A 14,320-nucleotide genomic window follows, 5' to 3' on the forward strand; every position below is an offset into this window, starting at 1 on the left:
ACCATTTCAATTCACACAAAGTACAACAATTCAAAGTAAAACTATTTACTTGGTGATTCCTTTAATCATTTCAAAAATAATTGAAAATTATAGAGTTACCTCTATAGTTTTTGGAAATAAAAGGAGTATAGTATTTTTCTGGGAAAAATACCCTTTTCAATAGAAATGACTTGGAATATTAGAATTTCATTTTGAAATGCTTGAAAATAAGTATTTGAACTTATTTGAGGTTTTTCCTTGAATTTTAAATACAAGGAAATAATAATTTTAAATTCCAAGTTATTATTTAAATTCTTAAAATTCATAATTTTGAATTTGTTTCATAAATTCCATTTCATATTTTATTCTGGTTAAGATTTATTTTTCATTCATTAATCCAATTTTTAATGGATTTTTAGAGTTGTATTTGATTTATCAAAATTTGGTAAAGTTCTGGCCTTTTATTAAATGTTAAAAGACCAAAATACCCCCCTGGACCCATATTGGGCCCAGCCCAATAACCTAAACCCAGGGATGGCCCAATAAGGCTAATCCCCTTTTGGGTTCGGTGGCGCCGAAGCGGCCCACCTCACTCTCACTCACTCGGCCCTCTCACTCGCTTGACCTAACCCTAATCTCTCTCGCGACGCGCTGGCGATGGCGTCGCCGCCATGGCCGCCGCCGAGCTCCGGCCATCGCCGTGCTTCCCTGACCTCGCCACCTACCTGATCTGGACCGCCGCGAGACGATCTATCGATCTGTCCGCGTGGTTTCCTCGATTGCTTCATCTCCTGGCGAATCGCCTCCTCTCTGGATCTCGTGGAAAATCGCCTTGAGCGATTGGGTGATCTCCGACGAGCTCTCGCCATCGACGTGTGCGTCTCTGAGACCGACCTGGCGCGGGTGCTGCTTGCAGTACCTGTGCCGTCGTCTCCGTGCCGTGCTGCTGTGGTGGTGTTCGTCGGCGTAACGCCGGCGCCTTCCCGGTTTTGCGTGCTATGGCCGCGCGAGCACTGCCTCGCCATGCCATAGCCTCTGCCACCAGGCGCGTGTAAGTTGCCCTGCTCCTTCTCCTTCTCTTACCTGTGCGCCTCTCCAAGCTACTGTGCTTCTTCTTCCTTATGCTCTGTTGCTTTCTGGTGATCCTGTGATCACACGTAACTCGCTATGGTTACTTAATCCTCCTATGCTTCCCTTTGCCGCAAGCTCATGGCCCAATCACCGGTTCGGTATCGCCGTTGTTGCCTTGCTTGTTGTACATGCTCTGTTTGCTTATCTGTTGCTCCTAGCCTGCTTTAATCTAGCTATGCTCTGTTGTGCTTGCTTATGAGCTTGCTATGCCATGCAGTACTTGCTTATGGGCTTGCTTGTGCTTACTGGCATGTTACACTTGCTTGTCTAGGTGTGCTGTGGTTCATCAGTGACACTTGTGAGTGCCAGTGGTGCTTGGGAAATGCTTATGTGCTTCCTATGCAAGCCAATGATCTATTGGATCATTCCTTGCTTGTTGGCTAACCTCTCTGTGTAACTTGGCTTGCTATAATTGATCCATTTGATCAATTCAATTATCAGTGATAGCTTACTGGTTAATACTGTGACTAAATGATTCAATTATCTTGTGATGCTGATGCTCAAGCATCACTATGATGTTGCTTACTTGTCTTTGTTGCCCATCTTAGCTATCTAGACTTGCTCTAGTGGCTATGGATTAAACCGTGTTGCTTAACAAAGATGCTACTATCAATGCTTAGCATGGATCTGTGATAAATTCATGCTTGTATTACTTAAATTATGATGAACTGCTTATGCAGTGATGATTAAATTACTTGTTTGTATCTGAAGTTGCTGTGCATGATTCTTTTATAAGCAATTAGAGTCTGAATCCATTTCTGGATAGTGATGCTTTGTATTTGGCTTGGCCTTGGGATGGTTCTAAGTGTGCTGTGACCTCAGTAGCCTTGCTACTGACTGGTTGCTCACATGGTTGGTTGGATCTTGTTGGCTACTCATCTTTGCTTGCATATTTGGGGATCATAATAAATATGAATGCCAATATGCTTGCCTGTGAAGAAATCTAGGGTTTACTGATGGTTGCATGCTTAGGATTTTCTGTGTAGTCTTGGTTAGCTGCTAAACCTTGCAATACATCTACTGGTGCTATCTGTGCATGAGATCTTGCTAGTGTGTGCATCTGTGCATGATTTCTAGCTTCTGTGCACAAGATCTGTATCTGGATGGTTTCTATCTTAGTAGCTTCTAGACTGACAGTGATCCTTGGTGAAACCAAGTGATGATCTACCTTTTTGAGCATCTGCTCATCCCATGCTTATTTCATGCATATGTGATGGATCAGATCCATTGGATCTGTCCAGGTATTTGGTATACCTTGTTCCAGCTCCTAGAAAGAAATGTTTTGTTGATGCAGACTTGGGTTTGTGTCACAGCCATTCACCTCCAGGTCTTGGATGATCTTCTCAGGTCACCATGATTTCTGGTGGTTGAGTGGTTGTGTGTGTTGGTTCTGTTCTTGAGCAAGAACTGGATGAACTATGTTGTGCTACCTTCACCTTACCTTGTGAATCCTTATCTGGTCGACTGGTTACTGTTTCTAGGGTTTGTGCCCCTTTTATATGAACTCTGCTTCTGTTCTTGCAATGACACACAAGCCTGGCTTGCTTTGGTGACTAAGCTTGTGCATTGCCTTGTTGTTGCCTACCCAGCACACATGAGCTGTGTGCTCTCATATGCTGAAACTTGAGCCCCTGGTGGTGCTCAGGTTTGGTCTGCTGTTGCCCTTATCTTGTGCTGTCCTTGGGTTTGGACAAGCACAAGTGTGCATGACACTTGGTTCTGTCCAAACTGAATTCTTTGGCTAACACTAACATTCTGGCTAGTGTTGGTGTTTTATTTTGCAGGTTTTTGAAGATGAACATGACCAGAAGATATTCTCCAAGTCCTTTAGTCTAGGTTTTAGTTTAGGAACAATATTGTAATCTTCATTTTCATTTCTGTTTATTATTCATCAATTCTTGTATCAAGAATATTGTAAAGACAATGTAATCTGTGTTGTGATATCAATAAAGCTCAAATTTTACTTATGAGCTTTTGATTTGTGTAATGTTTATATTCTGGAATAAATGTTGTATTTATTATTCACTTTGAAATTCAAAGTTATTTGAATTCATAATTTGTTTTTGAATTGTGATTTCAATGTCCATATTCATTTATACTTAATGTTTGATATTCCAAATGCATTTTACTTGTTAAATGAAATCAATACCCAAATTAACAAGATACAAAAGAGATCATGTCGAAATTTCCCTAACTCACATTGCCTAACCCTAAGTGCAAAATGAGAGAGAACCTCGATCCCTCTTAGGTTTAGTTGCAATAAGGCGCGAAAATTTCCCCCGTTTTGCGATGAAATGCACATCCCATTTCTAAATCTACCCTTCGTTGTTCCTATGTTCTGGGTTATTACAGCCTCTCCCCCTTAACAGAAACTTCGTCCCGAAGTTAAGATTGGTACCTGAACATCTCGGGGTAAGACTTCCTTAATTCTTCTTCCGTCTCCCAAGTTGCTTCTCGCTCAGGATGATGTTGCCATTGCACTTTACAGTATTTGATTGCCCTGTTTCTTAACTTCTTCCACTGTACTTCTAAGATCTTTTCCGGTCTTTCCACATAAGTTAGGTCAGATTGCAATTCTATTTCTTCATATGTTATGGGATCATCTGGTGCCTTTAAACACTTTCTGAGTTGTGAAACATGAAACACATTATGAACTTGACTTAGTTGTGCCGGTAACTCCAACTCAAAAGCTGTTCCTCGATTCTGACTGAGTATCTTAAATGGCCCAATATATCGAGGACTTAACTTTCCTTTCACTCCGAACCTCTTAAATCCTTTCATTGGGCTAACCTTCAGATAAACCATGTCTCCCACTTTCGGTTCCCAATCTCTTCTCTTTAAGTCGGCGTAACTCTTCTGACGACTCTGAGCTATTTTGAGTCTATCCCGGATCACCTCGATGACGTCTTGTCTCTCCTTGATGTAGTCCGGTGTAAACTCCTTGTTTTCTCCGGTTTCAAACCAACAAATTGGTGATCGACACTTTCTTCCGTACAATGCTTCGTACGGTGCCATCTGGATGCTACTCTGATAACTGTTGTTATATGAGAACTCCGCTAGAGGTAAATGGTCCTCCCATGAGCCTCCAAAGTTCAGAGCACAGGCTTTAAGCATATCCTCAAGTATCTGATTGGTTCTTTCGGTTTGTCCTCCGGTTTGTGGATGATATGCTGTACTGAAATCCAATTTGGATCCCAAAGCTTCTTGTAGTCGTTTCCAGAATGCTGATGTGAAAATTGAACCTCTATCTGAGACTATCTTCTTTGGTACTCCATGCTTACTCACAATTTCCTTCACATATATATCCACAAGCTTTTCTGCAGTATCTTTTGTGTTTACGGCTATGAAATGAGCACTCTTGGTAAGTCTGTCCACTATTACCCATATCATATCCTTCTTCTTACTAGTCATTGGTAGACCAGTAACAAAATCCATTCCGATTTCATCCCATTTCCATTCCGGTATCTCTAGTGGTTTGAGTAATCCCGCAGGACTCTGATGCTCTGCCTTCACTCGTTGACATGTATGACATTCCGAGACATATTGTGCTATTTCTCTTTTCATGTTGTTCCACCAGAACATCTCCTTCAAATCCATATACATCTTAGTACTTCCCGGATGTATTGAATAAGGGGTTTCATGTGCTTCCTTTAATATGATTGACTTCACTTCTGGATCATCTGGTACACAGATCCTTTTCTGAAAGTATAATGAATCAAAATCCCCTAGATGGAATTCCGATGGTCTTCCTTCACCAATTCTTTTGATTTCCTCTTGTATGAACAAATCATCAACTTGCTTTCGGATGATCTCATATTTCAAATCTGAATACATCTCATCCATAATCCTCATGGTTGCTATACTTCCCTTATCATCACCTTGAATAAATAAAATCTGAGCCTCCTCTAGCTCTTTCCGAAGTTCCTTTGGAATCTCCCATTCCGTAGGTTGATTTTCCGTACTCTTCCTACTTAGGGCATCTGCTACTACATTGGCCTTGCCTGGTGTATAGTTGATCTTAAGGTCGTAATCCTTAATTAACTCTAACCATCTCTTCTGTCTCATGTTTAATTCTTTCTGGGTGAAGAAATATTTCAAACTTTTGTGATCGGTGTATAACTCACACTTGGATCCATATAGAAATTGTCTCCAACTCTTCAAAGCATACACAACTGCCGCTAACTCGAGATCATGTACTGGGTAGTTGTGTTCATGTGGTTTCAACTGTCTTGATCCATAAGCTATTACCTTCCGATCTTGCATAAGAACACATCCAAGTCCATTCTTGGAAGCATCACAATACACCGTGTAATCCTTTCCGTGTTCAGGCTGCTAATACCGGTGCTGTGGTTAACTTATCTTTGAGTGTTTGGAAGCTGGCTTCACACTCATCAGTCCACACAAATGGAGTATTTTTCTTGAGTAACTTGGTCATTGGTCCTACAATCTTCGAAAATCCCTCTATGAATCTCCGATAATAGCCTGCCATACCAAGAAATCCTCGTATCTCCTTAGCATTTTTAGGTGATTTCCATTCCAATACGGACTGAACCTTGCTTGGATTCACCGCTATGCCTTCCTTGGTTATAACATGTCCAAGAAATTCAACACTATCTAACCAAAATTTGCACTTGCTAAACTTCGCATATAGCTGATGTTCCCTCAAAGTTTGCAGAACTATCTTCAAATGCTTGGCATGTTCTTCTTTATCTTTGGAATAGATTAGAATATCATCTATGAACACTATCACAAACTTGTCCAAGTACTTCATGAATATCTTGTTCATCAAATTCATGAAAATTGCTGGTGCATTTGTTAGTCCAAATGGTACAACCAAGTATTCATGGTGTCCATACCTTGATACGAACGCTGTTTTTGGTACATCCTCCTTCTTGATCTTGATTTGATGGTATCCTGACCTTAAATCTATCTTTGAGAAGACTCCCGCTCCTTGAACTTGATCAAAAAGGTCTTGAATTCTAGGTAAAGGATACTTGTTCTTGATAGTGACATTGTTCAAATTTCTGTAATCTCCACACATCCTCTTTCCTCCATCTCTTTTATCCACAAAAATAACTGGTGTACCCCATGGTGACACACTTTCTTGAATGAATCCCTTCTGTTCTAACTCATCAATCTGAGCTTTCAGTTCCACTAATTCCTTTGGCCCCATCTTATATGGTGGTTGTGCTATTGGTCTTGTGCACGGAATCAGATCGATTGTGAATTCTATCTCTCTATCGGGTGGCATTCCCGGTAGTTCCTTAGGAAATACATCCTTAAACTCATTCACTACAGGAATATCTTCAATTCTCACTTCCTTCAGGCTATTTAGTTCCAATCCGATCTCCAACTCACTGTACTTATCTCCTTGGAACACTATTCGACCTCCGATGGAGTTGCGAAGTGATACTGTTTCGTCTCCACAGTTAATCACCGCTCCATTTTCTGTCAACCAATCCATCCCTAGGATGACTGATATGTCCTTCATGGGTATGATGAATAGGTCCGCGAAATACACACGGTCACATATGGTTAGGACTTGTGCTTCTTTCACGTGGGTTACTAAGATCGTTCCCCCCGCGGATAGAACAGTTATAGGGGTTTCTAACTTAGAACATCTAAGCCCGAACTTTTCCACAAACTCCAATGCAAGAAATGATGTGGTTGCTCCAAAGATCAAATAATACTTTGCCAGGATGAGTAAGAATGCTTAGCGTACCTAAGACTGTTTGGTCCGACTCTTCCGCTTGTTCCAAAGATGTGCAATTCAGCTTTCCATAAGGCTTTCCCCTCTTATTGTTGTTGTTGTTGTAGTTGCGGTTGCTGTTGTTGTTGTTGTTGTTGCGGTTGTTGTTGTTGTTTCCACCTCGTCCTCCAGAGCTCTGTCCGCTCCAAGACGCCTTGTTTGGACACTCCGGCTTGATGTGTCCTTCCTTCCCACAACCATAACAGATGATTCTGGGTTTCTGACAATCCTTCTGCAAATGACCTCTCAGGCCACAATTGTTGCAGATGATCTGGTTAATTGGATTCGACTCGACCTCCCGGTTGTATTGATTACCAGTAGTAGGTCGGTATCGGGGTTTGAAACTCCGATCAGGTGTTGGTTTACTGATTGGGTACTTCCTTGGCTCTATACGAGCCCTCTTCCTTCTATCCTCTTGGACTTGCCGGTAATCATCCTCGAAAGTGATTGCCGAGTCAATTAGTTCCTGGAATTCGGCAGTCCGTGCCAACCTTAGTTGCATCTTCATGTATGGATTCATGCCTTTCATGAACCGCTTCTTCCGCTTCTCCTCTGTATCTACATCCTCAGGTGCATACCTGGATAACCTCTTGAAATCCCGAACATACTGCATGATGGGTGCAGTATTCTGTCTTAGTTCTTCAAACTCCCTCTTCTTCAGCTCCACCACGCTATCCGGAACATGAGCATCCCGGAACTTCTTCTTGAACTCCTCCCAGGTGAACACCTTATCGGGGAGGGTGTCTTGCTACAAGGTTCTCCCACCATGACGCTGCTGGTCCTGACAACAGATAAGTGGTATATCTGATCTTCTCCTCATCGTTGCAACCAACGGTCTTCAGCTTCCTTTCCGTATCCATAAGCCAATCTTCAGCGTCCATTGGTTCTGGAGCTGATGTAAATGGTAGTGGTCTTGCATTTTGGAAGTCTGATAGAGTTACTCCCTTGCCTTCATTACCCCTATCATTGATGACGTGGGTAAAGAAATCTTGCATGTTCTTGCTCTGGCTTTCCTGGTAACGCCTCCTATCTTCCTCCATTGACCTCATATACTGTTGGAAGTCCGGGGTGCATCATTGGGTGTGGTGGTGGTGCGTTCTCTGCTCTAGCTGCTGCATCTGCCTCCTCTTTCTCTCTTGCTTCCCGCTCTCTGCGAGCCTCTTCGGTTTCTACTAACGCCATTTCCCCCTAGTCCTGTAACAAAGAGCGATTACTCATAATTACATCATGCAAATGCTTTCTGAGCTCAACTCAATGCCCAGAACTAGTCACACAATGAAATCAAGAAGCAAATACAAAACAAACATTTATTATGCATATACTTTGTATAATACATAACACACTCACAAACTTATATTACATGTGGTACATATAAACCACTTATTTGGCTCAAAGCCCAAGCCAACCGGAATTTAAAATACGCTCTAATACAATACCACCTAGATTACTTTATTCTTCCTCGGAGCTCTACTCCTCATCATCATAGCTCGCCTCCGCGTACATTCCGGGGTCCATCCGGTACTGATCTGTCCTCCGAACACCGTCCGGAATGAAGGTTCTTCCCGTAGGTATGTAGTCTGAATCGGACGAAGTGCCGAGACAGAGATCTGTCATGCCAAAGTAACTAGATAAAGACTCATACATATCCCCAGTGGAATACAGCTCATCTTCTCCTGTCATCCATGGAGGATTCCTATTCACTTGACCCCTCATCTTCTTCTTCTTTTTCTTTGTTCCAGAACTCTCACCTACGACGTACTGGGATGTTTTGGGTAACCCCATCTCCAAATCTAAAGAAATGGAGTTGGTGTCTTTCTCTTTCTGCCCATAGCTTTGGTTAACATTCTGGTTAACCGCGCCTCCTTCATCCTCTGACTCACAAGTGATGGGTTCTCCTTCATCTCCAAATGGTTCCCCGAAACGCCAACCGCCGAATTCTCGATTGGTGACTCCGAGCGATTTAGGTTCCTGGAATCATCTCCCCATATCCGTACTCATATGATGCCGACACATGTGGATAATGTGGAACAAAGTTGGGTGTGAGTGGATCTTTATGGGATAACTGGTCACTCAAATCTACATAGCTGTCTAGGCTAAAGAAAGGTGTAGTATGTTGTGGTTGTGCCCTCAAATCACGCATCCGAGTTTGGACTTTATCAGGGTCCGTGAACTCAGCTAGCATGTGGTCGATCTCACCTCTCATCTTCATGTGTAAAAGGTACATCGTGGTCAATAAAGACTTACAAACTATCCATGTCTTGTGCTGCAGCCTTCAGGACTCTGTGTGCTAACACCAAATGATTCAGAGTGGGATCCTCATCTTCCTCGGCATGAGGTATATGAGAAAACTACGAACATAGTAGTTCTACTGACTTGTGCTGCCTTATCTCAAGGATTGCCTTGAATAGGCCCATATGGTAGGCTGTGGTGATAGTTTTGGCTTCTCCGTATGGCATTATACGACTCATCAGCAGTTTTTCTGGTAGTTGGACCGATACTCTGCACTTGGCTAGGATTTCCCCATCATAGTAGGTATACTTGATAACAGGTATCCGTGGATCACAATGAAGTTCCTTCAGCATCCCACATAGGAGAGCTGTTATTGGTCCATCATAATCACCGAGCCATCCCTCAACCTTCCTCAAAGTCCTCTTAGGAAAAGTGTTCGCCATTATGGCTGTATACAAAAGCAGAATATTAGTAGTGATAATGCATCATAATAGCTATAATAAAGAATTATCGCACTAAAATATATGGTTTTGCTATTCTCAAGTGAATAATCACCATATTTCTAGAGAATCCTTTACTATTTCTACTAGACTCCTACAGGTTTCTTCCCTATACTAGGTTTTTCCAACCTAAGGTCGCAACATTTGCTCTGATACCAGCTGCGGTGACCCAGCATACCACTGCATGTTGTAGTATACAAGTCGTTGATATGATCTTTGCGAAGGGACTTCTTCAAAATTTGCCATATCCCTCAGAGTGGTACAACAGAAACATTGCAGGTCATAACACTCCATACTTTATTACAAACATGGTCTTAACAAGTTGGTATTCTCACAGGTCCTATGAGAACACCCTAAGATACTACTTAAGTACGATTACAACTCATAACAAATATAAAGAGCTCAACAACTTATTTAGGTAAGTTCTACGTTGCTCGGCTCTATGATGCTAGGGTATGTCACTACTCCTCCACCTCCGTGTCATCTGGTCCGTAGACTATCCCATAGTCTACGCCTTCTACTCCGCCGGTAAGATCAGGTTCTTCGTAGACCAGCTCGTAACTTCCTTCTGGTGCTCCATCATTGATGGCCTCCACTTCCGGATCACAGTCTAGCAAGGGTGTCAAAAGAAAGTGAGTACAGAGGTACTCAGCAAGTTCTAAAAGAGTAAAAAGGTGTTTGATGCACTAGCTACGACCATTGATCAGGAAATCGCAGGTCAATGCATGTTTTGAAATCATTTCTTCAAAAGGTTGCTTTTATTATGAAAACTATGCCCGTCAGTCTTCACAGGTTGACTAGAACTTCGTGGAGTTCCTTTCCTGCCGCGTTCGCAGTTCCCTTCCCGGAACAAGGTGTGACAGCCACAATTTGATACACTCTGCAGAGGTGCGTTACTTTTCCCACAAGAGATCTCACCCTTTTTGCCATCCGCAGGGACTTGCCCCCGTTCACACTTCCTTTGGTGTGAGGCCAGGTATAAAGATCCAAGCCCACACCGCCTTCTCCACGACTGCAAACCCACCCTTTTGTCCAACCGTACACCTCCAGTAGACTTCCCCCGATAATACGGCTTTACTCATGGTGTACTCCGGACAATCCCTCATAGATCGTAGAGCTTATCATCACTAATGGATGGGGATTTAAAAGGCTATCCCAACCTATTGCGGCAGTGCCTCCAGCACCCCACCGGCTCTCCGATCCGTTGGCGTGCAGAAGGGAAAAGATACGGCTGGCTTCCCCAGAGCCATTATAGATCTCATGGTCAACGCGGTTTGTACGGCGCTAGAATCACTGGACGGCATTGGTAATTAATCCTAGGGTGATATAACCCATTGCAATGGAACCTCCACCATATCAACACATACCATGGTTCCATTGCCAGCCACATAGTCATATTCATAGTTGTAAAGTAACATTTCATTTGCGATGCAGGAATGATAAGTATATAGATTTGCATTAAAGTAGTAGAAAATACTCAAGTTGACATGAGCAAGGGTGAACTTGCACGTGGACTCGCGAGATAGTGCGGTTCAATGCGCTTGATGGAACCTGGACCTCGGGTTCTGTAAGAAGCATCATTGTCCGGTAAGGACAATGTTATAAAATCCAAATAATGCAATCATGGATGTATTATTTTATGTTAAATCCCTTTACCCCGCTGAATTATATCAATTTAGGGTTGCGTTTAAGATTTATGTCTTTGACAGTAATTTACAATTGATTTAAAAGTATAAACCATTTCAATTCACACAAAGTACAACAATTCAAAGTAAAACTATTTACTTGGTGATTCCTTTAATCATTTCAAAAATAATTGAAAATTATAGAGTTACCTCTATAGTTTTTGGAAATAAAAGGAGTATAGTATTTTTCTGGGAAAAATACCCTTTTCAATAGAAATGACTTGGAATATTAGAATTTCATTTTGAAATGCTTGAAAATAAGTATTTGAACTTATTTGAGGTTTTTCCTTGAATTTTAAATACAAGGAAATAATAATTTTAAATTCCAAGTTATTATTTAAATTCTTAAAATTCATAATTTTGAATTTGTTTCATAAATTCCATTTCATATTTTATTCTGGTTAAGATTTATTTTTCATTCATTAATCCAATTTTTAATGGATTTTTAGAGTTGTATTTGATTTATCAAAATTTGGTAAAGTTCTGGCCTTTTATTAAATGTTAAAAGACCAAAATACCCCCCTGGACCCATATTGGGCCCAGCCCAATAACCTAAACCCAGGGATGGCCCAATAAGGCTAATCCCCTTTTGGGTTCGGTGGCGCCGAAGCGGCCCACCTCACTCTCACTCACTCGGCCCTCTCACTCGCTCGACCTAACCCTAATCTCTCTCGCGACGCGCTGGCGATGGCGTCGCCGCCATGGCCGCCGCCGAGCTCCGGCCATCGCCGTGCTTCCCTGACCTCGCCACCTACCTGATCTGGACCGCCGCGAGACGGTCTATCGATCTGTCCGCGTGGTTTCCTCGATTGCTTCCTCTCCTGGCGAATCGCCTCCTCTCTGGATCTCGTGGAAAATCGCCTTGAGCGATTGGGTGATCTCCGACGAGCTCTCGCCGTCGACGTGTGCGTCTCTGAGACCGACCTGGCGCGGGTGCTGCTTGCAGTACCTGTGCCGTCGTCTCCGTGCCGTGCTGCTGTGGTGGTGTTCGTCGGCGTAACGCCGGCGCCTTCCCTGGTTTTGCAGCTGCTATGGCCGCGCGAGCACTGCCTCGCCATGCCATAGCCTCTGCCACCAGGCGCGTGTAAGTTGCCCTGCTCCTTCTCCTTCTCTTACCTGTGCACCTCTCCAAGCTACTGTGCTTCTTCTTCCTTATGCTCTGTTGCTTTCTGGTGATCCTGTGATCACACAGAACTCTGCTATGGTTACTTAATCCTCCTATGCTTCCCTTTGCTGCAAGCTCATGGCCCAATCACCAGTTTCTGGTACTGGCCAGTGTTGCCTTGCTTGCTGTACATGCTCTGTTTGCTTATCTGTTGCTCCTAGCCTGCTTTAATCTAGCTATGCTCTGTTGTGCTTGCTTATGAGCTTGCTATGCCATGCAGTACTTGCTTATGGGCTTGCTTGTGCTTACTGGCATGTTACACTTGCTTGTCTAGGTGTGCTGTGGTTCATCAGTGACACTTGTGAGTGCCAGTGGTGCTTGGGAAATGCTTATGTGCTTCCTATGCAAGCCAATGATCTATTGGATCATTCCTTGCTTGTTGGCTAACCTCTCTGTGTAACTTGGCTTGCTATAATTGATCCATTTGATCAATTCAATTATCAGTGATAGCTTACTGGTTAATACTGTGACTAAATGATTCAATTATCTTGTGATGCTGATGCTCAAGCATCACTATGATGTTGCTTACTTGTGCTGTTGCCCATCTTAGCTATCTAGACTTGCTCTAGTGGCTATGGATTAAACTGTGTTGCTTAACAGTATGCTACTGTCAATGCTTAGCATGGATCTGTGATAAATTCATGCTTGTATTACTTAAATTATGATGAACTGCTTATGCAGTGATGATTAAATTACTTGTTTGTATCTGAAGTTGCTGTGCATGATTCTTTTATAAGCAATTAGAGTCTGAATCCATTTCTGGATAGTGATGCTTTGTATTTGGCTTGGCCTTGGGATGGTTCTAAGTGTGCTGTGACCTCAGTAGCCTTGCTACTGACTGGTTGCTCACATGGTTGGTTGGATCTTGTTGGCTACTCATCTTTGCTTGCATATTTGGGGATCATAATAAATATGAATGCCAATATGCTTGCCTGTGAAGAAATCTAGGGTTTACTGATGGTTGCATGCTTAGGATTTTCTGTGTAGTCTTGGTTAGCTGCTAAACCTTGCAATACATCTACTGGTGCTATCTGTGCATGAGATCTTGCTAGTGTGTGCATCTGTGCATGATTTCTAGCTTCTGTGCACAAGATCTGTATCTGGATGGTTTCTATCTTAGTAGCTTCTAGACTGACAGTGATCCTTGGTGAAACCAAGTGATGATCTACCTTTTTGAGCATCTGCTCATCCCATGCTTATTTCATGCATATGTGATGGATCAGATCCATTGGATCTGTCCAGGTATTTGGTATACCTTGTTCCAGCTCCTAGAAAGAAATGTTTTGTTGATGCAGACTTGGGTTTGTGTCACAGCCCTTCACCTCCAGGTCTTGGATGATCTTCTCAGGTCACCATGATTTCTGGTGGTTGAGTGGTTGTGTGTGTTGGTTCTGTTCTTGAGCAAGAACTGGATGAACTATGTTGTGCTACCTTCACCTTACCTTGTGAATCCTTATCTGGTCGATTGGTTACTGTTTCTAGGGTTTGTGCCCCTTTTATATGAACTCTACTTCTGTTCTTGCAATGACACACAAGCCTGGCTTGCTTTGGTGACTAAGCTTGTGCATTGCCTTGTTGTTGCCTACCCAGCACATATGAGCTGTGTGCTCTCATATGCTGAAACTTGAGCCCCTGGTGGTGCTCAGGTTTGGTCTGCTGTTGCCCTTATCTTGTGCTGTCCTTGGTTTTGGACAAGCACAAGTGTGCATGACACTTGGTTCTGTCCAAACTGAATTCTTTGGCTAACACTAACATTCTGGCTAGTGTTGGTGTTTTATTTTGCAGGTTTTTGAAGATGAACATGACCAGAAGATATTCTCCAAGTCCTTTAGTCTAGGTTTTAGTTTAGGAACAATATTGTAATCTTCATTTTCATTTCTGT

This window comes from Lolium perenne, chromosome 7, assembly GCF_019359855.2.
Source record: "Lolium perenne isolate Kyuss_39 chromosome 7, Kyuss_2.0, whole genome shotgun sequence".
Classification (NCBI taxonomy): Eukaryota; Viridiplantae; Streptophyta; class Magnoliopsida; order Poales; family Poaceae; genus Lolium; species Lolium perenne.